The 23,382-nt window shown below is 45.7% G+C and overlaps 1 long non-coding RNA gene across 1 annotated transcript; it reads left to right on the top strand.

Annotated features, from left to right (window-relative positions):
- The first annotated feature begins 12,654 nt into the window (after positions 1 to 12,654).
- LOC144179603 (uncharacterized) lies at positions 12,655 to 22,065 on the top strand. Its single transcript, XR_013324297.1, has 4 exons — positions 12,655 to 13,618; positions 14,118 to 14,185; positions 15,803 to 15,881; positions 21,623 to 22,065. It is a non-coding gene; the product is annotated as an uncharacterized LOC144179603 (long non-coding RNA).
- Positions 22,066 to 23,382: the final 1,317 nt, after the last annotated feature.

Below are 23,382 nucleotides of genomic sequence, written 5' to 3'. Positions count from 1 at the left end.
AAAACATAATAGAAGCTCCAGGTTTTCATACCGCAGATATAAGTTGGACCAGAACAGCCAGTGCGCCGTGGGATCCGGAGTGAGCAGTACCTGCTCTTAGCAAACCCCATCAATCACACAGAAGGCAGTGCAATGGCCGGCAGTGAATCAATGAAGCGAATTATGGAGTAACTCTAAACTAAGCAAAATTGGTCTTCTCAAATGAACGGTGTACGACATCAGGGAAGAGAACGAAATGAGGGACGAATAAAAGCGTTTTTTAGGTACGACAGATTCAACAATGAAGTACAATTTTTAATGCAAAGTTTATTTTACCGTGTGGAGTTAGCCTCGACGCAACTCGCAGACTCACACCAGTGCTTGCTATTTGTCGTGTGCGTGCAGTAATCGCTCAATCACAAAAAAAAAACATGCGAGCGGAAGAATTGACTATTTCAGTGAAAGAAGATGTAGTTTACTACGCAGGGAGTAATCTTGGATCTTCTGAACCTTTGTAGCGTATAAGCAAAGCTACAGGGACAAACATTTAACTGTCTAGATCAAGCCAAGGTCCACATGATCACAAATACCCAACTTTATGTGGTGGCTTGAACAACATCCGCGATTGCTGAGGAACAATTTCTTTTATTACTTCCCCATAAGCGCACAAACAAGATCACTTTATTGAAGCCGACGTATCTTTCGATTTTTGTGTAAGTGCGCGGTGACAGTCTGAGCGCCGGTTACAAAAAGCTCGTTGTTTCGTATGGGCGGCCCTGTCTACTACCGCTTATTAGGGAACGTGTTATATAGCCACTTTGGAGACACAATAATTGGGCTTCGGAGGTGTTGTACGAAACGGAGTTCCAAGGAATAGCCTTCCTGGAACTAGTTCCTTTTGGGAGGAACGGAGGAACGCCGCCGTTGCCTTAAGAGTTGGTGGAACTGTAACGGTAACTGGTTAGGTTTATGAAGGAACAGCAGGGGGAACAGCGTTCCTTCTGTGCACTTTATATTGCTAGGGTGTGGCTTTTATATGCCAAGGCTTAACGGCACCGAAGCTAGTACAAAACACCACAAGCCTCTGCTGTATTTCTCTTCCTATAGGGTACTACCTTGCGAAGTGTGTCATTTCCATGTCGTTAAAAAGAAAACAATATTACAACATTTCTTCTGCCAGTACGAAGAAGTTTCTGGGGCTTGCACGTCCCTTCGTTCTCCATAAGCTTCAGGTGTCGCTCTATCTTGGAAACATACTTGCCGGAGTTGGACGAAACACGGTTTTCGTAGAACGAATATTTCAGGACTAGCATTTAGAATCCAAGATTCTTTCGAACTGTATGTTTCGTTGTTTCGTGTTTAAATTTCTTTCTGGCCTTTTCTTATTGAGAAGTTCTGGAGAAATATCTGTCCTCGTATACCTTCCCTTTGTATTTTATGGAATAAGCACAAACTTTAAAGATGGCGTGTGATAATATAACACGAGTGAATAAGCAAGCCAAACGGGTGTATTTTTGCGTAAAGGTCACTCCGAATTAACAAGGCGGAAACCTTAAGGCAAGAAATGAAGCCGCTAGAAACAGATTTCACGAATCCACAAACAAAAACCGCGACGCGGATTTCATTAAATGGTAATATTGGGGTGAACCATGGATTTAGTTTGCTCTTGATGCTTTTGCCGACCTGCTTCACCGGGCAGTTTTACCTGTGTTAGCCGTGGGACAATTGAAGCGCGCGTTCCAGTCTTTAAGCCGCACGTGTTGCCTCCTTTGATAGTGACAGTTTTATCAAACTAACGTACCAGCCTATAATAATCTTCTTTATTCTGCAGTGTTCTGGAGGCAATTCGATGCTTAGAGAAACAATCGCGTTGAGCAGATGCCGCGGTATTCGATTCGGCGACACAGTCGGCGCACGTCCCTTTGTTGACTGCTGTTTTACTGCCTGTGCATTTTAAATTATTTGGGCAGAAAAAGTTCACTCCAACAAACCTGTGTTTCTTTTAGGCCAACAGCGTCATCTTTGGCTTCGTGACATCTGGCGGAGGTGCGGCGGGCGCACCCTTTATGCTGCCTACGCCTTCTGGAAGCCGACAAGCCAGCCGAAGCCGAGCAAGCCGCCGACTTCAAGTTTTACCGTCCGAGTTTGGTCTCCTACCAGCACGAACCAAGAGAAAGACAGCTGAAACCAACAGCATATTGCAACATGCCACTCCTCCCATTGTCCTACAACAGCCCAGGGAACCACGATCGTTCCGCGGATCCCGCGGTGAACACTGGAGCGCGTCTGGGTCTTTAACAGGTGTGATGAAGAAGGAACGTTCCGCCATGTTTTCATATATTTAGAAGATACACCCCGAACGAGGTTCCACAACCACGAAATCTCCCTAACCGACTGGACTCTATTTAAAAGCGAGTTCCTCAAAGCATTCGCCACCGTAGTGCGGAAAGAACGAGCCGCAGGTTTGTTGAAAACGCCGACGCAACACCCCAATGAAAGGGTCGTGATCTTCGTTGAGGAGATAAAGAGACTATTTCGCCGCGTGGACCCCGAGATGACGAAAGAAAATAAACTCATATTTATGATGCGACGATGATGAGAACTCTTTGCTTGCCTTGTACGCGTCCCCTCTAAAACGGCGGCCGAACGCACGTCTGAGACTGCGGTATTGGAGGAGACGCTGGCCATTCGTACAGGGCAGTACGACCGCCCCATCAATACGCTTGCTTCGGAGACGATCGGTGCCGGGGCTATTAGCTCCGATACACTACGCGAGGCAATCCAAGCAGCGGTGAGGGAAGAGCTACGAAAATTTTTCCAGTGACGCTGAAACCTCAAGTTGCCGCCCTGACCCACGTAATCCCCGAAGAAGTTCAAGATGGTTTGGGAACTTCTACGCGGTCCGAAGAACACCGCGAGCCCCAATCGATGACCTACTCCGCGGCTGTTCGTCTACCCCGCCCTGCTCCAACCCGTCGTCAAGACACCCACCGTACCACCGTCCACTGTCGCCCGCCCGACCCCCTGCTGGCCAAAACCAGACGCCGAGGAAGAATGACGTATAGTCAACCGCCGATAATCATCCGCAGTGCTACCACAGCTGAGAGGCCGATTACATCTCTCGTCGCTGCCCATAAAACACACTCGGACTGCGTGGTTTTTCCGTCGACGCACCTAGCCCTTTCCGTGGCCAACGACCACGTGAGATCGACGACTTCCTAACTGAAACCAGCCGTGGCCCAGCCCGTTTCAACCGTTCGCCCTTGCCCTACCCATACCAGTCCTCAGGCCTGTGTTGCAATGCTGATTTCGCACGTGGAAGGTCACCCAGCCCATGCGGGGGTAACTAACAGGAGCAAATTCTGGAGGTGACGTTGCAACACGGCGGGAAAACGAAAACCCTCCAACGACGCAGCGATTCAACAAAGACCGTGATGCACGACGTTCCCTCAGCCAGACGACCAGATCCAAACCTGACCTGACTCCCGAACACGGCGTCAGCCGCACGACGCCACGCGTACCCGATATCACAGCCTGCTGTTGAGAAGACGAAGACAATGATGACGCATAGCACCCGACCGCCCACACTCACAAGCCGAGATACGATGCCCCGGCGCACCCGAAACTCGAGGAAAGCGGTGTCTGACATTCAGTTGTCCATCGACGGCTTTGACGTAGTCGCCCTCATCGACACGGGAGCCGACTACTCGGTAATCAGCGGGTCATTCGCTTTAAAGCTGAAGAAAGTTGCAACAAGATGGGACGGTCCGCAAATACGCACACAAGGAGGCCATCTCGCAACGCCAAGTGAAACGTGCACAAGGCGCATCACAACAGACGGCACCACGTGCCCTGCTTCCTTCATCAATTTGCCTAAGTGCTCCCGCGACGTAATTCCTGGAATTGACTTTTGGACAGACAACGGCGCAAGAATTGATCTGCAGACCAAGTCGAAAAGTTTTCCTCCGATCATTCCACGACGCAGCATCCGAAACCCAAACTCTGTGCTGCTGTAGGGATCTCCTACGATCACGTCACCCTGCCACCCCGCGCAAGCTTGATGATCAGCGTATACTGTGAGGGTGCTGCTCCTGACATCGACGTTATCCTACAGAGTGACCAAAGTTTGCTTCTCGACCGCGGTGTCTCCGTCGCATAAGGCATTGTCCATCGCTTGAGAGATTGTGATCTCCGTCGCATGAGATATTAAGCAAATCAAATCCCAAGTTTTGGTCACGAATTTCACCAAGAAGCAACAGCATTTAAACAAGGGCGCTGGCGTCGCCTTCCTCGAAGAAACACAAAAAACAAGTCAAGTGTTCGCGATCGCCAAATTTGAACGCACACGCGCAGATGCTTTCAAGCTGTCGCATCTTTTCGACGTGAACCCGCCGCTACCGCAAGAGAACCGGCACAAATTATTTCATTGTCTATGTCGCTACAGCGAGTATTTTTCGTCGACCTCAAAACTACGCCAGAAACCTCTAGCAAAGCACCGAATTAGAACTGAAAATGCAGACCGACCAACCCGACAGTCACCGTACCGCGTGTCTTACCACGAGCGGGAAGCCATCCGGACACACGTCGACGACAAGCTCAGCAAGTACAGTATACAGCCATCGAAAAGCCCCTGGGCTGCTCCGGTCGCACTCGTGAAAAAAACGACAGCGCATTGAGGTTCTGCGTTGACTAACCGCGATTGAACAAAATCACCAAAAAGGACGTTTACCCCTTGCCACGAATCGACGATGCCCTCTACCACCTCTCCCACGCGAAGTACTTCTCATCGATTGATCTGAAAACCGGCTACTGGCAAATCGAAGTGGACGAGAGAGCCCGAGAGCAAACTGCATTTATAACCCACGACGCCCTATACGACTTCAAGATGATGCCGTTTGAGCTAAGCACGGCGCAAGCAACGTTTCAAAGAGTCATGGACACTGCTAGCTGATCTGAAGTGGCACACCTGCTTCGTTTACCACGACGACGTTGTGGTATTCACCCGGACTTTCGACGAACACCTTGCAAGGTTGGAGCCTGTACTAGAGGCCATCCGTTTGTCGGGATTAATGCTGAAGCCTGAAAAGTGCCGCTTTGCGTACGAAGAACTCAAGATTTTGGGTCACTTCGTACACGAGGAGTAAGTTCTGTCTGACCCGGCGAAAACTTCAGCCATAGCGAACTTCCCATGACTGAAAGACAAAAAGGGCGTGCGAAGATTTCTCGGACTGTGCGCATCCTACCGGCGCTTCGTCGCAAACTTCGCACGCATTGCAGAGCCACTCACACGCTTGACGAAAGATAGCACCCCGAAAGATAGCAACGGAAATGCGCCAGGACACCAGTGATCTAGGCCTAGGTGTCGCCTTCGTCCAAAAGCAAAGCGGTTGCGTAAAGGTAATCGCATATGCCAGCCGTCTACTGTCGAAGGAGGAGAGAAACTACTCTGCCTTCGAGAAAAAGTGCCTGCCTATCATATTGGCCTTTTCGAAATTTGGCCCATACGTGTATGGTAGACAGTTCAAACTTGTGAAAGACCACGATGCATTGTGTTGGCTCGCCAATTTGAAAGACACCTATGGCCGTCTTGGGCTATGGAGCTTGTGCGTACAGGAATTCCACGTTACAATCGCCTATAAATTTGGCCGGAAACACTCCGACGCCGACTGTTTGTCCCGCACCTCCGTGGACCTACCACCTCAAGACTCCGACGCAGACAGCGCATTCTTCGGTGTCGTGACGGAGAGTGAGCTACCCGCCCAGCAGCGTGCCGACCCCGAGTTAAGCTTCATGGAAGGACGCAATGTCGCCGTGCCTAGGACCTTCAAACGAAACGTACCAGCACTCAGCCTCAATAGCTCCGTCCTCGCGAACAAAACTTTCAACCCCTGAAAGTGAACGAATTATCTTCTAGTAATTCCTGCAGGCCTTCGTGACAAAATTTTGGAAGCATGCCACGACAACCCGTCATCCGGACATCTCGGGACAGCACGCACTATTGGAAAAGTGAAGGCGAATTACTATTGGCCCCGCCTTAGAACCGATGTGTCCCAATATGTCCGGAGCTGCCGTGACTGCCAGGGACGAAAAACGCTGCAGACGAGACCCGCTGGACTTCTGCAGCCGATCTCCGTCCCACCTAGTCCTTTCCAACAGATTGGAATGGACCTTCTGCACCCGTTCCCTAAGTCACGATCCCAGAAAAAGTGGATTGTCGTGGCGACAAACTACACGACGTGCTACGCAGAGACCGCCGCTCTTCCGACGGGGACTGCACAAGAAGTCGCCAAGTTCTTTATAACCCAAGTTGTGCTGTGACATGGAGCCTCTCAAGTACTATTCACGGACCGCGGAACGGCGTTCGCTGCGGAGCTCATGGAAGGAATCCTACGCTACAGCAACACGGATCACCGAAGAACGATGGCGTACCGCTTCCAAACGAACGCACTAGAGGAATGTCTGAACAGGCCATCGTGAGTATGCTATGTACGTTGAAGTTGAACATAACACTTAGGCCGAAGTCCTTACGTATGTCACGTTTGCGTACAACACGGCTATCCAGGAAACTACGGCGATGACACCAGTCGAGCTTGTGTATATAAGACGGCCGACTACGTCGCTTGACCCCCCTCTATGCTTGACCGATGCTTGACTACGTACAGTCGCGTGCGATTTGAAGGTAATCGCGCGAGCTTCGACCGATAAAGGCGATAACGCCCCCGCGCGGCCTTTTTCGGAGCGACTGGGACCTAGTCTATGCATTCTCCTCTCTCTCGGTCGCTGTTCCATGAAGCAGTGATCACTCCCTCGGCTAGTAAACCACCCTTTCCGCTTTGTGGTGATCTTGTGTGGTTGCAATCACGTGTGCGGTTTTTTCTTGGTTATCGTGAGCCACAATAGCACCCATTTTTATAAATGTCCAGTATTTCCCGAGAATGCGTTTCTGCGCACCTTTTCGAGAACTGCTGTAAAATACCACGAGTGGGACGTTTATCGCTGCGTGCGCGATAAAAAAAGAGGAAGGGGTTGTTGATTTTGCTGCTAGAGTGATGGCTGCTGGAATAAACAGCGACCGAAGGAGAGAAGAATGCGTAAACCAGGAACCAGGCAGAGTAAAGCAAGCCGCGTGGGGGCGTTATCGTCGAGGTCGGTCGACGCTCACGCGATTACCTTCAAATCGCACGCGACTGTACTTCCACTCATAGAAGACGACGACTTAAACGCCGACGTGCAAGGATGCCTTCAGCGCGCAGAGGAGCCCCGCCAGCTCGCTCTAGTTCGCGCAAACGACCAGCAGCTGGTGCGCTCCGGACGCTACAACCTTCGACCCCAAGACGTCGAGTACCGTCCAGGGAATTGTGTGTGTGTGTGTTTGGACGCGCATACGAAGACGTGTGCTCAAAAAGAAACTTTTCCGACGGTATTTCAGACTCTACTGGATTCTACAAAGTGTTGGCCAACTTACCTACGAACTGATCCCCGAGGGTGGTTCCGGAACATCATAACGACGCATGCGGCCCAAAGTCTTCCATGCGGATCGCCGTAAAACTTACTACGCAAGATAATAACTTTTTTTTGTTTGTTCGGACTGTCTTTTTTTAGCATCGGGTCGATGCACTCTTAGAGAGAGGGGGCGTTAATGCCGCGAACAACGCATTTGGTTTGTTTGCTTAAAGGGAAGGTGAAGCGGTTTAAGAATTAAAAGGAAAGTTGACTAGCAGCAAGTACACATTGAATAGTTCATGTGTACGAAATATTTTCGCAATACATGCAATAGAAGCGGCGCAATGAGCAAACAAAAGTGGCCCGATGCCCCGCGCCCATCTCGCCGCGCGAGGCCGGAAGACCGAAGAGCGCGGGCGAAAACCGGCTGAAAAACGTCATACCTGGACTTCCGGCCGGATCGGCCACCTCGGCCATGCTGTTTTCGCCGCTTTGCTTGTGAATGATACTTGTTGTTCTTGTGGTTGATAGCACTCATTTGTACAATTTTCGTGTTCAAAAAGAATGCACTAACGCCAAACCAGGCATACGTTATCATGCCGTATCCCTAAGCAGAATATTGCCAAGCCGGGATGCTTGATAACATACGGAAGCGACAGCCGAGGTGGCTGTGCTTGATGACAGAGAATATACTACACTACGTTAAATACTTTGTAAACCGCTCCAATGCGTTTTTTTTTGTTTTTTTTTTATGCGACGGACGTGAATGTTCACATTAGATTCTATCTTTAAGAAGGATGGGGAATACTGCTGTACTTTGGCCGGGGATGTTTCGTTCCATTCCAGAAACCAAGTCACATTTGTTCAGGAAATACTTGTTTCGTTAAACGCGTCGGTTTTATTTCCCTATGGGCTCAGGACAGTGTTAAAAAAACAATTTTTTGGAGAAACTAAAACACGGGGCCAATCCTGATAGAAGTTCTCTCCCGGCTAAGAGGAAACAGTATTCCTACAAAGTAAAAGAACCAAGACAACCAGATTACTTATTTTGCAAGTATACATGTCACGATAAGGTGATATTTCTCTGGAAATTAAAAAAAAAACACCACTCCGAACCACCACCGTGCCATAATTTGTGTTGACTGCGGGTGCCTAATTTGAAGTGCGAATGCACTTCTTAAGCGAGCCTGAATCGTCCGCCACCGTAGTCCACATAGCAACAGCTGCGGGTGCGCGCGCTCCTCGTCTTCCTTAGCAACGGGGGGAGATGGGCGCGCGCTGCCTGGCCGCTGACATGGCACATACCCACGTGGGGGATTGGCAGGAATCGGGCGTGAGAAGGGCTAATGCACCCTCTTAAAGGAGTACTGACCCGAAATTTCAAAGCTGAGATCCGCTCTAGCAATCAAGTACAACGACAACACAAATAGGTGTCTGTGAATAAATGCATCTTTCTTTCTTTGTAGTTGTGTGTGTGTGTGTGTGATCTCTCTTTCGCGAACATTACCGAACCGCGCAAATTCAACTCGTGCATTCGCACTTTCACATTCTTCCCCTCGGGGAAATGCGGGGAATTTTTTTTGCCCAAGATTCTGTGTGGCTGCATATTATAACCTGGCAAGCACTTGTTGCCACTGGACCTCAAGTGTGCTCCAGTGATAGTCGGTGATATATATAATGATGATACTAAAAAATTAGGAGCGAAGAGTAAATATACGGCCTCTGTCCGACTAGCGCGGTAAATTCTTAAATCTAGAAATGCTGAAACAGGCCAACGATTCATTATCACAAACGTTTTATGATTGTTACCTAAAGTAACGTAACTACAACGTAACTGCCTTGTCCGACTGGTCTGTTATTATAACGAGGTAGCCGTAATATTGTAGCAGAATGCGCAACGCACAAGCGAAAATCAAGCCCTACTACAGCCAATAATGCTGAGCAGGCACTACACTCTAAAAAAAAGAGTCCAAAGGGAGTCGTCGCTGCAATGACTCCCTTCAACTCTACTAAGACTCTCTTTTACGCTCCACGACCCTCTCTAAAACAGGGAGGGGTCATGGGACTCTTGCACTTTGCAATGGGAGTCACGGGTCAACAGCATTTTTAGCATATATTTATGGACTGATTGAATTTCCACAGTGATACTTAGGTTTGTTGCTACCGTATTGCAAGATTTAGTGGCGCAGATACAAAAGCATGAAAAGTAAGGGCACACAGGTGTGTGTCCCGAGACTTTGTCCGCTTCTGCGCAAACGGTACAAAATTTGATTTTCTAGGACTGTAAAGCATAAAAAATCTAACGCTGTTTATGGAACACACAAGGTTGAAACGCCAAGCTTTCTACGATACAAACGCAAAGTCCACAATGCAAATGGCTGAGCTAAGCTAATGGGGTGATTATGATTTTTAGAGTGTAATTGGGTCATCTGAATATGCTGCTTCGGTTAGCTCAGTGTTGTCATTGATTTGGACTTTGGCGGATAGGAGTGTGGACTTTTCATTTGTATCGGAGAAAGCTTCGCCTTTTTCATCCTGCTCCTCTTCGTCTTCTTATTATTCTTTTTCAATATGTGCCCTCCAAATTTGTAAAGTTGGCTTTCCTACTTCGCGTTTTATCAACGACACCACAATTTGCCCCCCCATTGTTTAAAGTTGGCTTTCCTGCGCTGAGTTTATCATCATCATCACCACCGTAAGCCCTCCCATTTGATAAAGCTGGCTTTCCTGCAGTGCGTACAACCGTAAAAGCGCCATGAGTGGGCATAGAGAGGTTCACTTTAACAATATTTTTGAATATGTCGTATCAGAAAGCAATCATCTACAATACATACCATACCTGTGGTAGCCAAATTATTTTGTTCTTACAATTGTCGGTAACTATGGGCGAATGGAAATGCTAAAGTGCGCAAAGACTAGCAAATAGTTTAACATTGCATAGAAACCACATGTAACAATAACACAATATACTTAATATATACGAATTAAAGTCTTTACTGCAATGCTGTTCAATGTTGATGAAATAAGCAGAAAGTATGATTGACATTGCTTCTGTATATGATTTAAATGGGTTGTCTATTTTTTACGTTAAAAACATTGCCAACTGTGCACCGGATAACGCTCTGCGAATAAGAACACGAATAAAACTATGCTTCGTAATATATATTGCTACGCAACTAAATGGCCTTCTCAGGAACCCTACAAAATAGGCGGGAGAATATCAGGACGTGTGGCGTGTACGTAACTAGCTTTTGCGCCACAATTCTGCCGCTCTACAATTCAGCCTCTCTAAGCACGATGTTGCGTGCCTGCTTTCTTGCAAAGCTTCGTTGTCGTGCAACAAAGCCTACTTTACTGCAACAATGTTATTCTCATTCGCGTTTTACCAATTAAGCAGTATGTTCACTGCTTCATGTGCCACTAGTAATTTTGTACATTAAGTACATATCGATGTAAGGCATCGCACTTGCGCGCGTACAGAGCTCTGGGTTCAGATGTCTTGTAAACTTACACCAAGCTGCCCGACCAAAAAGCAGAATTCAAGTGTTAGTCATTCAAATCCTTACTTGTAGTTGCTTTTATTCAATAAAAACTACTTCATATTGCGACAATCTTTTTATTTAAATGATTAATGCATGTTGCTCACAATTATTATATATTTGAACCTGTGTGCAAGCGTCGCCTCTTTTATTGCGTTTAAAAAAGCCGCCAAGTAGTCACGTGACTGATTTGCGTTCGTTTTATAAAAACTTCTGTACATTACGTAAAACGTACATATATAAAAAGTTCCTGCCAGAACCAGATTTCTTTTGTGGAGCGTTTGCTTTAAAACTCAATAACAAGAATACAAATGCAAATATTTTAGACAACGCGAATCAATAGAATCCACTGCGAGCCAAGTAGAGTAAGCCAGTGAGTGGCGCGAAGGCGGCGAAGGCAGCGGGGCGAGTTGACGCATTTTTGTCGAATTCGCGTATCAAAACCGCTGCGGGATGGAAACGGCGTGACACCGGTATGAAATTTGCTGTGCGGAATTCATTGCGCACCGCCTGAAATCGTCTACTAGAGTTCTTCAGTTCGGCAAGTCGACGGCGTGCTACGGTTGAATGTGAAGCCGGAACAAAGGCTGTGTCATCGTGTTTTTTCGCGTGAGTACTGTCCCTGCTAATAATACCAAGTGAAATAGTTGTCTCGGTTAGCTTTGCCGAAAAAGTTGCATATGCTGTGCTTGTTTGCTTGCTGCCTGGCGCCTCGTAAGCATTGTGAAATCTCTCCTTCGCCCCCTCCTCCCTATTTGAGACTGTTCTAAGCTATCGCGCTCGCGAGACCGGCTGCCGCCGCCGCGACCGCCCCTCCTCGCGGCTGCTCGCGGTCTGCGGGCCGCGATATGCGTCGTGAAACTGCCGTACTCCCTGTTCTGTGGCCGTACTCGCTCGCCAACGCGCCCCTACAGCGTACGCGTTGACCGTGTGCTGGCGGCGTTGTCGGGAAAAAAAAGTTGGCAAGAGGTGAGGACGCAGGAAATGTAGTTAAACAGATGAGAATTTGCAATGTGCAAGGGGGAGAAAATAATATGCAAATGCAGGACACGGAGAGAGAGTTCGGGCCGCGCGCCAGCGAGCGAGTACGGCAGTTCCAAAACGCCTGACGTTGCCAAGCTTCACGAGCTAATGACGAAGCCCGTCTTTGAGTTCACGTAGAGTTCACAGGGGCACAGAATTCATATACGTGGAAATTGGAGGTGAAAGGCGGACATGTGGCCTCGCAGGGAATTAAGTCTCAGGGTGTGTGTGTGGGGAGGAGGGGTATTTTACAGCGCCTACGAGGCGCCTGTTCTAACTTGTTCATGCCGTCCGTATTCTTCAGCACACCCTCCTTTTGCCCTCGTCCATTAGCCCACGTCAAGCTTGTCTCTAGCTCTACTGTTGTGTTCGCTGTCTAACGGCTGCTTTTTGCGCCGTCGGTCGCAGAAAACCATTTGACTGTTGGGCGGAGCGGTACAATTCTGTATTACACGGCGCTAGTTTGCAATGGCAGGCTATTCAAAAGTGTGTCAAGTGTTCCCTTTTTATTCTGTAGTTTTCTTCTTTGACGTTTCGTGAAATTACAAACCGAATTACAAAAAAAAACAGTACATGGGGGGTGTAAATCGTTTTGAACACTTTGGTGCAGCGTCATTTTTAACACTGGTCTGCCCGTATAGGCAAACTTGTTGGGACCGTTTATTGTCCTTTTTATGGGGAAAAGCCATTATGAATGGCATATTGGCATGTATTGTCACGTTCGCGCGATATTTGCAGGTAAAGAAAATAGGCCCCAATGCAAAATGAATCCTTTAATATAGGCATCAAAAGAAGCCTGGAGCATGCTAAATATTCTTTTGAAGGTAGGTTGTGCTTTTTATGATCACATAGACGGACACAAGAAAACTACGTACAATTTCACGAGTAGACGGCGCCATCTTCTCGTGAAAGCGGACGTTTTTCTTGTGCCCGTCTCTGTGATCGTAACAAGAGCAATTTTCCTTCAAAAGCTTACACCAATTAGCCCGACATAAAGCTGTGCAAAATATTACATGTCCTGATCACACACTCAGAGTGTACTTTCTGTATTTAGTGAGTCGCCTGTTTGCATCATTATTGTCTGCCAGACATGTTGTCACTTGGGCATTACTCCAGCGTGCAGACCAGTGTTGCACAAGTAGACATGCTTCAGCGCTCTTCCTGTCACCCTCATCTTTTGCGCAGTCTTTCAACTAGCCAGCAACCAAGTCTTCATCTTCCCTCTCGTTATATTTTGTATGTACTGTATTTCAGAGCCATAAACACATCAGCTTGTCTACATTAATTAAGGAGGAGGTGCTCAAGCAAGGAACAAGGTTCCGGTGGAGGCCGATCGCAGAACCAGAGGACTCTGAAGCTGGTGAGCTAACCAGGACTGGAGATGGGCCTGCGGATTCTGTGTACCAGAGGTTCCAGACGAGCGAGTTGGCTTGCAGACAACCGGGCTCGGTTCTACACCTGGCTGCGGTTGGTGGCCACGGCCCAGGATGGATCACCCCACCTGCCACGCAGGGCGTGGTGCTGCCTGTGCTGCTTTGTCCGAGCAGTACATGCATTCGGGGGCCAATGCTCTGCTGCAACCTGGACCAACGATGACCCGCGGCACACATCGCTGAATGGGGCTTCTCGTGTTGGTGAGAGCATTTTCGTTTTTCTCTTCGCTTGAACTGGATTTCGGGGGCTGCACGTTGACCCTTGTGTCCTTGTTTGGTGCTAAGTTTCCCTTTCACCGTTCGCCATTGTAACTCATTCTGCTCCCTTTCTCCCGAGTTCCGTGTGAACGTGTCACACTCCTGCAAGGCCAAGAGAATCTTCGCATCAACAATTAATTTTTCCCGAAAGGTTAGATTGTCAAGCACTATACACTTGGCTGTTTGGCATGGAAAGACCCAGCATTTGAAACATGTCATAACAGCAGGTAAAATCTTGCAGGGCTGCAGATTTTCATCGACATGGCTGTGTGAGGTTATGCGGGTTTGTAGTAGGTTTCAGGGGATATAACATTTGCTTGTGCCTGCTTTGGACTGGCCCTTGAGACTTCGAATTGCTTGTGTGGTTGACGTCTGTGTAAAATTGTCATTTGTTGCAACTGCTCCTGCCCTTACTTTTTGCCTTCACCTTTGGCTCTATCAGGTATGGCTGCTCTTAATCCTCAAGTCCTGTGGATGTCCATGCTCACGGGGTACTTTGCCTTTTTGGAGGTTTGTATTACACTTGTCTCTATCTTAGTTCTTTCAGTTCAGCTCGTAACCACCATTTGCTCTCCTAGAGATCGCATAAATATTGTTGATTTCAAATTAATTCCAAATAACGGTTAGCTACTGTTATTGCACGAAGGCATCTTTGGATGTTAAAATGCTGTGAAAATTGTTAAAAATTGAACCTTGGTGTCACTTCTTTTTTATTCCCAGAGAGGTTGTGTCAGTTTTGTGCTTTTTGTTTACGCACCAAAGGCTTCACATAAAAAAACCAAAGCTTCATAATACTAATGGGTCATTCCACGCGAAACGTTCTGGCCCAAAAATTGGCCACCGCCAATTCCGTTGAGAAAAGCAGGTGAAGGAATCCTGAAATACTATGAATACGTCGAAACCTTCATACAACACCTGTAGAAACCCTAACCAGGATTTGAATATTCAGACAGATTTGATCAGTGGACAAAGCTTCCTCAAGGCAATATTACACTAAAATAATTCCGAGCACGGCAAACACTAGTTCGGAAAAGTTTTTTTTCCACCCTCCGGTTTTGTGAGCAATGTAACCAACATAAATGAAAACATGCAAACCAGTTATTCTCGATAGCACAAAGGCAAAGGAGACTGGGAGAGGGTAAAATAGGGGACAGAAGAGAAGGAGGGCTGGTCAGCCTTAAGAGCAGAAATTGACAAAGGGAGCAATAGAAGAATGGAAACTGGAAGGGAACAGTGCAACAACGCCTTCCCGGAGGGCTCAAATTGGTGAGAGGGGCCAAATATGGCCTACCGTCAAAACAAAATCTAAGTAAAATTATCAGGCTAGATAGAAGTTGTTCCAGACGGAGTTCACTATGTGCGGTGCGGCTTCTCTCTTCACTTGCGGCAACTTTTGCTATGTATATTGCACATCTGATATGTTTAATCATTTTTGTGGGCCACAACACAGGAATAAGCAGTTTTCCTCCCTTCATTGACCAGGGCAGTAGTCTGATGTGAAGTGAAGTTTAGAAGCGAACACATGCCCAGAAAATGCTAGGAAAACACCTAAGAGGACGTGGTGGAGAACCGCCACTCTAATGTAGCAGGGCCGGCAGAAGACTCTTGTCTGTCGACATTTTTTAGTGCTAGCCCATATTGCGTCTCTCATGCCAAAGCTTCAGTGAGAAATTTGAAAATACTCTGTGTTGCTTGCGTATTTCTGACTAATGTATTTCCGGCTTGGAAGGGAGCCGAGTAAGTACTGAAAAGCTAGTTCTTTCAAACTAAACAAAGCTGTATTCAGTCTTTATGGACCCTTTACTGCATGTGTTATTGCTTGCTTGCTGCAGAAACAGTGCTGACGTCATCTGTGTGTTTACAGCAATTCCGCGTTTTTCACAAACTTGTAATCCAGTTCCACTTCTAATACTGCTAAATGAAAGTAGTGCGGAAGTAGAGGCTGTGATAATAAAGCAATTGTTAATACACCGTGAAAATATGAGGAACGTAGCAATTACCACATTGCATTTGTTAAGCTGGAGCCCTGTGGATATTTTTCCTTATGGCCTCCTCTATACTCTTTTGTTGGTCCCCCACATCTTATTAATTTCCATGTCAGTGATATGTATTTTTTTTTATCATTAGATGCAAGAGGGGTGGATACACTGTCCTGCGGCCTGTTTTGCTGAATGAAAGTGGTGTCGAAGCCTTCAGAGAAGCACTGGTAAGTACAGCAGTAATTACTTTTAATGAAATCACTTCGCAGGAGCTTTGGAAAAACTGAGTGTTGCTTCTTTGTGTGGTTTTAGAATTTTTAGAAAAACGGTTGTGTCAGCGAAATTGCTTAAATTTCTTGGAATCGTTCCCAGTCTTCAAAAATCATCTATCGATTTCTCTATAATCTCGCTCCGAATCATCTTCAAAAAAAAAAACCCGAAGAAGCAGACAAAAAAGGCATATTGTGAGCTACTAGCTACCAACCTTCGAAACAACTACCTGGTCTGATAACCACGCCACCACTGTGACACCGTGACACACCTCCTAAATTTCCCATAGGGACCCTGGCATCAATGAATATCTTGATGTGTGGGTGGGTTTTGTATTTTTAAGGTATTTTGGCAGTGATAACGCTCATTTCTCACGAAATGGTCTTCCAGATCGGCCTAGTCATGCTAATACTACAAGCAATTAGGTTAAAGCTCCCATATTCAACTCATAAAAAGCTCTCACACAGTTGCAATTTCAACAACTTCAGCCAACGTATTCATGAATAAAATGAGCCACTAGAAAAACAGTTGTCTTTAGTAACAGTTTTCTAAGAAAAATAGCTTGGTTGAATTTGTCTCATGATAGCTGATTAAAGCTAGAGTTTAAAGGTAATTCTTTTTCTGTGAACGAAGCGATGCTTCCTACTACTAAAACTGTCCCGAACATCAAAACGCTCGAGACGGCCCGAAAATCCAGAAGCTGCCGTATGCATTGCGATGCTCGCTAAGTACACTACTTCTGGCGTTGACGCTGATATCTGCTAAGAATAGACTTCGGAATATGGCACGCAGACAGGGCGGTAACTTTCTTTTTATCGCAGAAAGTTTACCAATTTTTGGGGTCTAACAAACCATTTTTGTGTAAACATATTGATTAGGCACATTCTGCATCAGCTCAAAATGCAGATTATTCGATGCCCTTTCCAACAAGAGCAGATTCGCAAATTAACAAAATCAGTTTTTGGCCAAACGTTGCAAATATGGATAAGTTGTGTATATCAGTTCGCAAATAGTTTAAAAAGTTTGGAGTATAATTTTTGCCAAACATAAAAAACACATCTTGGAAAAAAGTTTAGTTGCCCAGTACAATTTGTCAGATATGAAAAACATGTTACCATGTGTGGTGCCCTCGTTCTGCAGTGAAGCCCTACCTCTGTTTCAGAATATGCTATTTCGGATAGTTTACTGAAAAAAATCGGGTGGTTTGGCATTATTAGAGACACTATTTGTCCCCACATGATGTAGAAACATCTTGTCAATGGTTGACATCGCATTAATGGTAAGGTAAAAATTCGGCATAGGACAGAAACTGCTTGGGGCTGAAAACAAAACTCGTTCACTGTCAGTTTACTATCATGCACCTGTTGAAGCTTTCACTTGCTGGTTGTTATAATCTTCTGTCTCACTTTTCTAACCCTGCTTTCAGGAATGAGGTGCGATGCACTGGAGCAGTGCCCAGCTAGCTATTCCCAAGTAACTGTTGCGTGACAAATGAAAAAGGCGTTCAGCTCTATGAGCCTCCTGCATTGCACCTCCACCTAACATTTTAGAAAACAAACAATACCAAACTTGTGGCAGACTGTCAGAATATGTAGTTCTACTGAGGAGCAACTCTAGACCTCCGAAAATATCCTCGTACAGAATCAAAACTAAAGCCAATTTTAAGCTCTCTCCTTGCCTTAACTGATGTCCGATGACTTGAGGTTATCAATTGACTTTCAACTGGAACTCTTATTGCACAAGTAAGGCATGGGTGAAGTGCAATCACAAACGGCATGCTTTTTTTGAGGAAAAGTAGTGGGCAACGAAGGCGTTAAGGCAAATCGGGTTGAAGTTCTCTGTCTAGTAGTGCCAAATATAAATTGCGCAATGCAGAAATGAAACAAATGACAGGAAAAGGGCTGAAAATGCTAAGTGCACTTGTCAGACATGCGGAGACATCCACGAATACTTTGACTGAAAAAAAGCTACCCGTCCTCTAAACCAAAGCTCACTAGTGCATACCTGGTGTCATTTTCTGGTAGTTCTCACCTTTAAACGCAGTCGGATTGCAAAGCTGACGACATCATTTGATACTTGACTTCTGTGAGCCATTTGATCAAAAAATCTAATGGTATTGCAGCGTAACCACAAGTGACATCCTTTTTTGTATAGCGCAGCAGCCATGGCACCTATCAAAACAACACATGCTGCTCAACCCTCAAAAACACCGTCAGAAATTTCAGTGTAGCCAGAGCAGGAAAATTAGAACTGATTCTAAAACTGCAGTGTCTAGACTAACCAGTGGGATGCGTTAGTTGCAAGAGAAATGACAACATGGATATCAGGAATATACAGCATTGATGATCGGTGATCGGTGCTTTATATTGCCGATTTTGTGATGTTGTAGTTGTTTCTCATGTACCACGGTGGTTAGTCTAGACACTACACGTTTAGGCAACCTTGAGATTTTCGGCAGTTTTTTGCAAGGTGAGGTGTGTATGTTTTCTCAGAAGGGAGCGTTGCTGCTGCGCTTGATAAAAAAGCATGCGACTCGTGGTCATGCTGCATTACCATGGAATTTTCTTGACCAAAAGTCTTCCAGCGAGCCAAATACCAAATCATTTTGCCAGTTTTGCAATCCGATGGCAGTGACAGACGATAATTACCTGGAAATGACACCAGCTTTCCACTACTGAGCTTTGGTTCAAAGAAAGGGTCGTTTTATTTTGTGAAAGCTTATTTCTGAAGGTTCCCCGCATGTGTATCAAGTAGACCTGGCATTTTGAGCCACTTTCCAGCAGTTTTCATTCTGATTGATTGATTGTAGGGTTTAACGCGCCGACGCAACGCAGGCGATGAGGCGCGCCGTAGTGGAGGGCTCCGGATTAATTTTGACCACCTTGGGGATCTTCAACGTGCGCCGAAATCTCGTACACACGGGTGTTTTTGCTTTTCGCCTCCATCAGAAAAGCGGCCGCCGTGGCCGCGAATCGAGCAGTTTTCATTCTGTTTGTGTGTTGCAAACCTAATATTTCGTGCTACTACGCAGTTACCCAACTTCAAGCCGATTTGCCATTGCACCCTCGTCGCCCTCTACTATTCCTCGAAAAAAGAACGCTTTTGTGATATCGCTTGACTCATGCCCTACTTTTGCGATAACAGCTCCAGCTGAAACTCAAAAAATAACACCAAGTCATCGGATATCAGCTCAGACAAGTAGAGATTTCCAATCAGCCTTGAACACTGCCAGCTGTTCACTGGCCAGTTTTGTTAGTACGAGGCTATTTTTGGAGGTCTAGTGTTGCTTCTTACTGCGACTGTCTATTCTGGCAGTCTCCAAAAGGTTTCATATGGTGCCTTTTTGAAAATGTTAGGCAGCACTCTTTTCGCCGTGCAAAAGCTTGCTGGGCACAATTCTAGTGCATCGCAAGTTATTCCTGCAAGCAGGGCTACCATAGCGAGTCAGAAGATGACAATAAACCGCAAGTGGAAGTTCTGGTAGATAAGTGATGATCAGAATGTCAACAAAAATGCACCACTGAGATTGGTTTTAAATTCCAAGTGGATTTTTTGGCATCTCTTGCTTGCCGTGAATCTGGTGCTTGCTGTAGTCCTTAATAAGATGTTTTTACATCACGTGGGGACTAAGTTGGGCCCCTAATAATATCAAACCATTTCAGAGATTCATCCAAAATTGTGTATTTTGGAATGAATGTTCGGCTTCGCCACGAGACGCGGGCACCATGCGTGCAAGCACCACGTGGGCACCGCGGGGACAAATTAATTTTCACTAGTGAATTTTTTCTTGGACAGGATTTTTTAATGTAAACCTTCAAAATGCGTATTCTAAATTTTTTCCACTATTGGTTGTTTGTTATACACAACTTCTTTTTTTTTTTCATTTTTCTTTATGGTGACAAAATTTTGATATGGTTTTTTTTTTGCGATCATTATTTATGCAAACATTACACAACTGGTGCTAGCAAGGGCGTTGAATCATCCGCATTTTTGCCACTGCACTATGTGCCTAACCAACACATTTAGCAAAAAGAAATGTTTTCTTAGAGCCCTAAAAACTGGTCAATTTTCTGCGGTAACAAAAGAGTTGAAATCAACGCTGGTGTCAGCTTTACCGCATGACTCTGTATTTGTGCAGAGAAGCCCCTCTAGTGCATGAGAAGTTCGAGAACAAAAAATTGGACATCCAAAGTCAATAAATTGGGATAGGGAAACTAATTATTGTGGCATGTCCCATCAAGGCTGTAGTGTCAGCTTTACTGCATCGCTCACAACTCGTGCAGAAAAGCCCATCCAGGGAATTAGAAACTTTGGAACAAGTTTTGTGCCAAATTTAATTATATGAGAAGTTAAAAAATCAGGGTACAGAAACTAAACGCGTTGACAATAATTCAAATAGACAAGTGGTTTAAAATTTTTTCTTGTGGCCACTAAAAACATGAAGAAACCGAGGCACGTAACAAGGCAGTGGTGCCCTTTGTACTGACAACTTAGGTTTCTTTTACATCAGTAATAAGTGTGATCTAGATAACTACAACTGTAAGCATTATTTAGTGCTTCATGCTTTCACTTAAGCTAAAAACTGTTGAAGGAAAAAACGAAACGGGGTGCAGACATTGCATGCAGAGTAGAAAATATAGTCAGCGTATTGAATAACTTTAAAAAAGCGTCAAAGTTAATCAATGAAGCGTAGATAGAAGGTTCAGGCAAATTGCTATCAAGCCTAAAAGCAAAAGAAAAGCGCAACAAGCAGCACACCCAGCGGTTTTTGCCCAGGGAATGGGGGGAATCTATGATGTGTCGTTCCCATCTGGAAAGTCGATGTATCCAATTTGTCCCTTGGCGTTTTGCATGTACCCACTCATTGCGAATCATGCAAGTACAAGCCTCTCTTGGGCCAAGTTTGACTTCTGCAAAGAAGCTAAAGCACTGATTTGGGAGCTTTTAGATGTTTATTACATAAAAAACAGGAGCACAGTGAACCTGTATTGCAATGAGCTTGAATATTTAGAAACCTCACTATGATTCCTTTGTTATTATTGTGCGGCCCACTATTAAAGGGTGTCATTTTAGACGATGCACTCAATAAACTTAGTTGCAAGCAAGTGCTTGTCCTATCATCTTCTTTGCCATGTGCTATGGACTCGACTTTTTAAGAACTATGTACCAACTTGCCTCATGCTTTTTACTGAACAGTTTGAGTTAGACTTTGTACCCCTCCAGTGTTTTGCAGTGTGGAGCATGCCCTTTGTGCAGCAGGTGTCTCAGTTCACTTACTGTTTTGTTCACTTGTACTGCTTTGTTCACTCAGTTCACTTACTGCTTTAAGCTTTACATAGATATTTTCATACCATCAAAAGGGGGGAGTAGCAGCCTTTTGCACTCATAAATTCTTAGTCTCCCTCCCTGGAGCTTTCAGATCCTCTTTATGGATGCAATAATTTTTGAAGCCTTTGCATTTCTGGGGTGTCCATATGTGACTTCATACATTATACATATGTTCCCTCATACAAAACATTTCATAACAAAAGCCAAATGGTGAAGCAAGAAAATGTAATGGCAAGAGGTGTGCTCGTCGCGCTCTCTTTTGTCAGGCACTGGGCAGTTAGCCTGTTGTTGATGATTTTACTGTGCTGGCTACAATTTCATTTTGCTTTTGTCTTATCGTTCAATTTCTTTTCATTGATATTTCTGGCAGGTCCGAGACAAGGCCTGGTCCGAGACGCCAGGTCCCGAGGACACCTTGCAACGCTTGTGCACGGCTTGTGAAGATTGCTGGATTGACTTCATGGACTTGTGTAAGAAGTCTGCCTTAGAAAAACAGCAACAAGGAAAGCAGCCTTTAAAAATTATTGCAATTTATTTCCACACCAGTTTAACCTTGCACCAGCAGGTATGCAAAGCTGGTTAACACAAAACTTGTTTTTGTGATTTAATATCATGCCTGTTAGTCTAGCAAACCTGCGTTGTGACAAGCCATAGCAAGCAGTAAAACATGCTTAGTGTATCTGTATTTTTAGGCTATTTGCTGGTTATTTTGTGGTTTAAAACAGCTGTGATACCCTAAGCTGGCTTTTCATTCAAATGTGTATCACTTTCGTCTTTAATAAAATAATTTTCAAATGCTTTTGGTTTGCTTTGCTATACTTGTATGAAACTGCTCATGAAGCTGCATGCATGTGGGCTAAAATTGCACTTGCACGTATACTGCAATGATTCCACCAGCAGTATTACTGACCATCTCTGGGAAGGTCACCCATACACTTCCACGACTCTGTCGCCATAAGAATCACGGAACTCTTTAAAAGGGGGCGTCCTCACAACTCTTGTTACAGGGTCGCGATGATCATCAGGCAGGGGTCCCGTGACTCTCTTTTTTCTTTCGTGGCAGTCAGTGCTGACTCTAAGGATGTAGTCACCCATATTCTACTGTGACTACTGCGACGGGGTCCATGTGACCCCCTTTCAATAAGAGTAGCGTGACTCTGCGAAAGGGGTCGATGAAGAGTCAAATCTGTGGCAAGTAAATACCCCCCAAAGAGGGTCACATGGACTCCTTTTTTTCTTAGTGTGAGTATGCTGCAGTGTTTTCAGAATAAATGCATGTGAAGCAGTAAGACGCCACTCATCGAAGTGCAGCTAGCAATCGCAGAGGCGCCGTAGCGCCGCTGCCGAAATTGCGCGCGCGTGTGGGTCTGTGTACGGGGATGAGTAACGGAGCTGGGGTGGGCGACAACGAACAAAGAAAATGCGGAAGCAGAGTCTGCTTGTTGGTTTATGCGTGTACCAGCAAGATGTGTCTCGCATATATGTTTACAGCGCATGAACGCTATTTTTCGCGCAGTGCACGTACGTGCTTTTCGCTGGTAGATTGTTTATTAAACGCCCAATAATCTTCGGCATAAATGGTTTTGTGTATAATAAGAAACAGTTAAGACAGTACCTAATATTAACATAAGGTATAAAATCCCCCTATGCTGGTTGCCTAACTCAAAAATATTTTGATGCAACCCACTAGTCGACGTCACAGTCACTGCTTTGGGGTTCTCTGTCGTGTAAAGCAAATTTAAGCTCCAAGATAATTGAACCAACAGCACGGGAAATTATAAAACAAACTTCCAGTCATGTGCGAAAATTAGAGTGCAAGATAAAGTGCCGCAAAGGCAACCGTGCGATCGTTCGCAATGCTTCCGACAACCCGCGCGGCCGAAGGGTGTCCTCCTTTGACGTCATGACGGGCGCAACCAATCAGGGGCGTCAAAAGACGAAAAGCGCGCGCCTTTCAAACGGGGCCGCGCTTTTTGCAAGATAAATGCCACTTGGACTCATGTACGATAAATCTAAATGTAATATTCGGAATCAGCGCGCAAGAAACTATATAACTGTTAATCTAACTCAAATTTTTTGGAAAGCGCTTCAGCTTACCTTTAAGCTATTGCCGACCGGCTGCGACGGACT

This window comes from Haemaphysalis longicornis, unplaced genomic scaffold (assembly GCF_048455015.1).
Source record: "Haemaphysalis longicornis isolate Haplotype H1 unplaced genomic scaffold, Haemaphysalis longicornis Haplotype H1 scaffold_4, whole genome shotgun sequence".
NCBI classification, from domain to species: domain Eukaryota; kingdom Metazoa; phylum Arthropoda; class Arachnida; order Ixodida; family Ixodidae; genus Haemaphysalis; species Haemaphysalis longicornis.
Note: the sequence above shows the minus strand (reverse complement) of the source record. Positions and strands in the feature narration are given on the sequence as shown.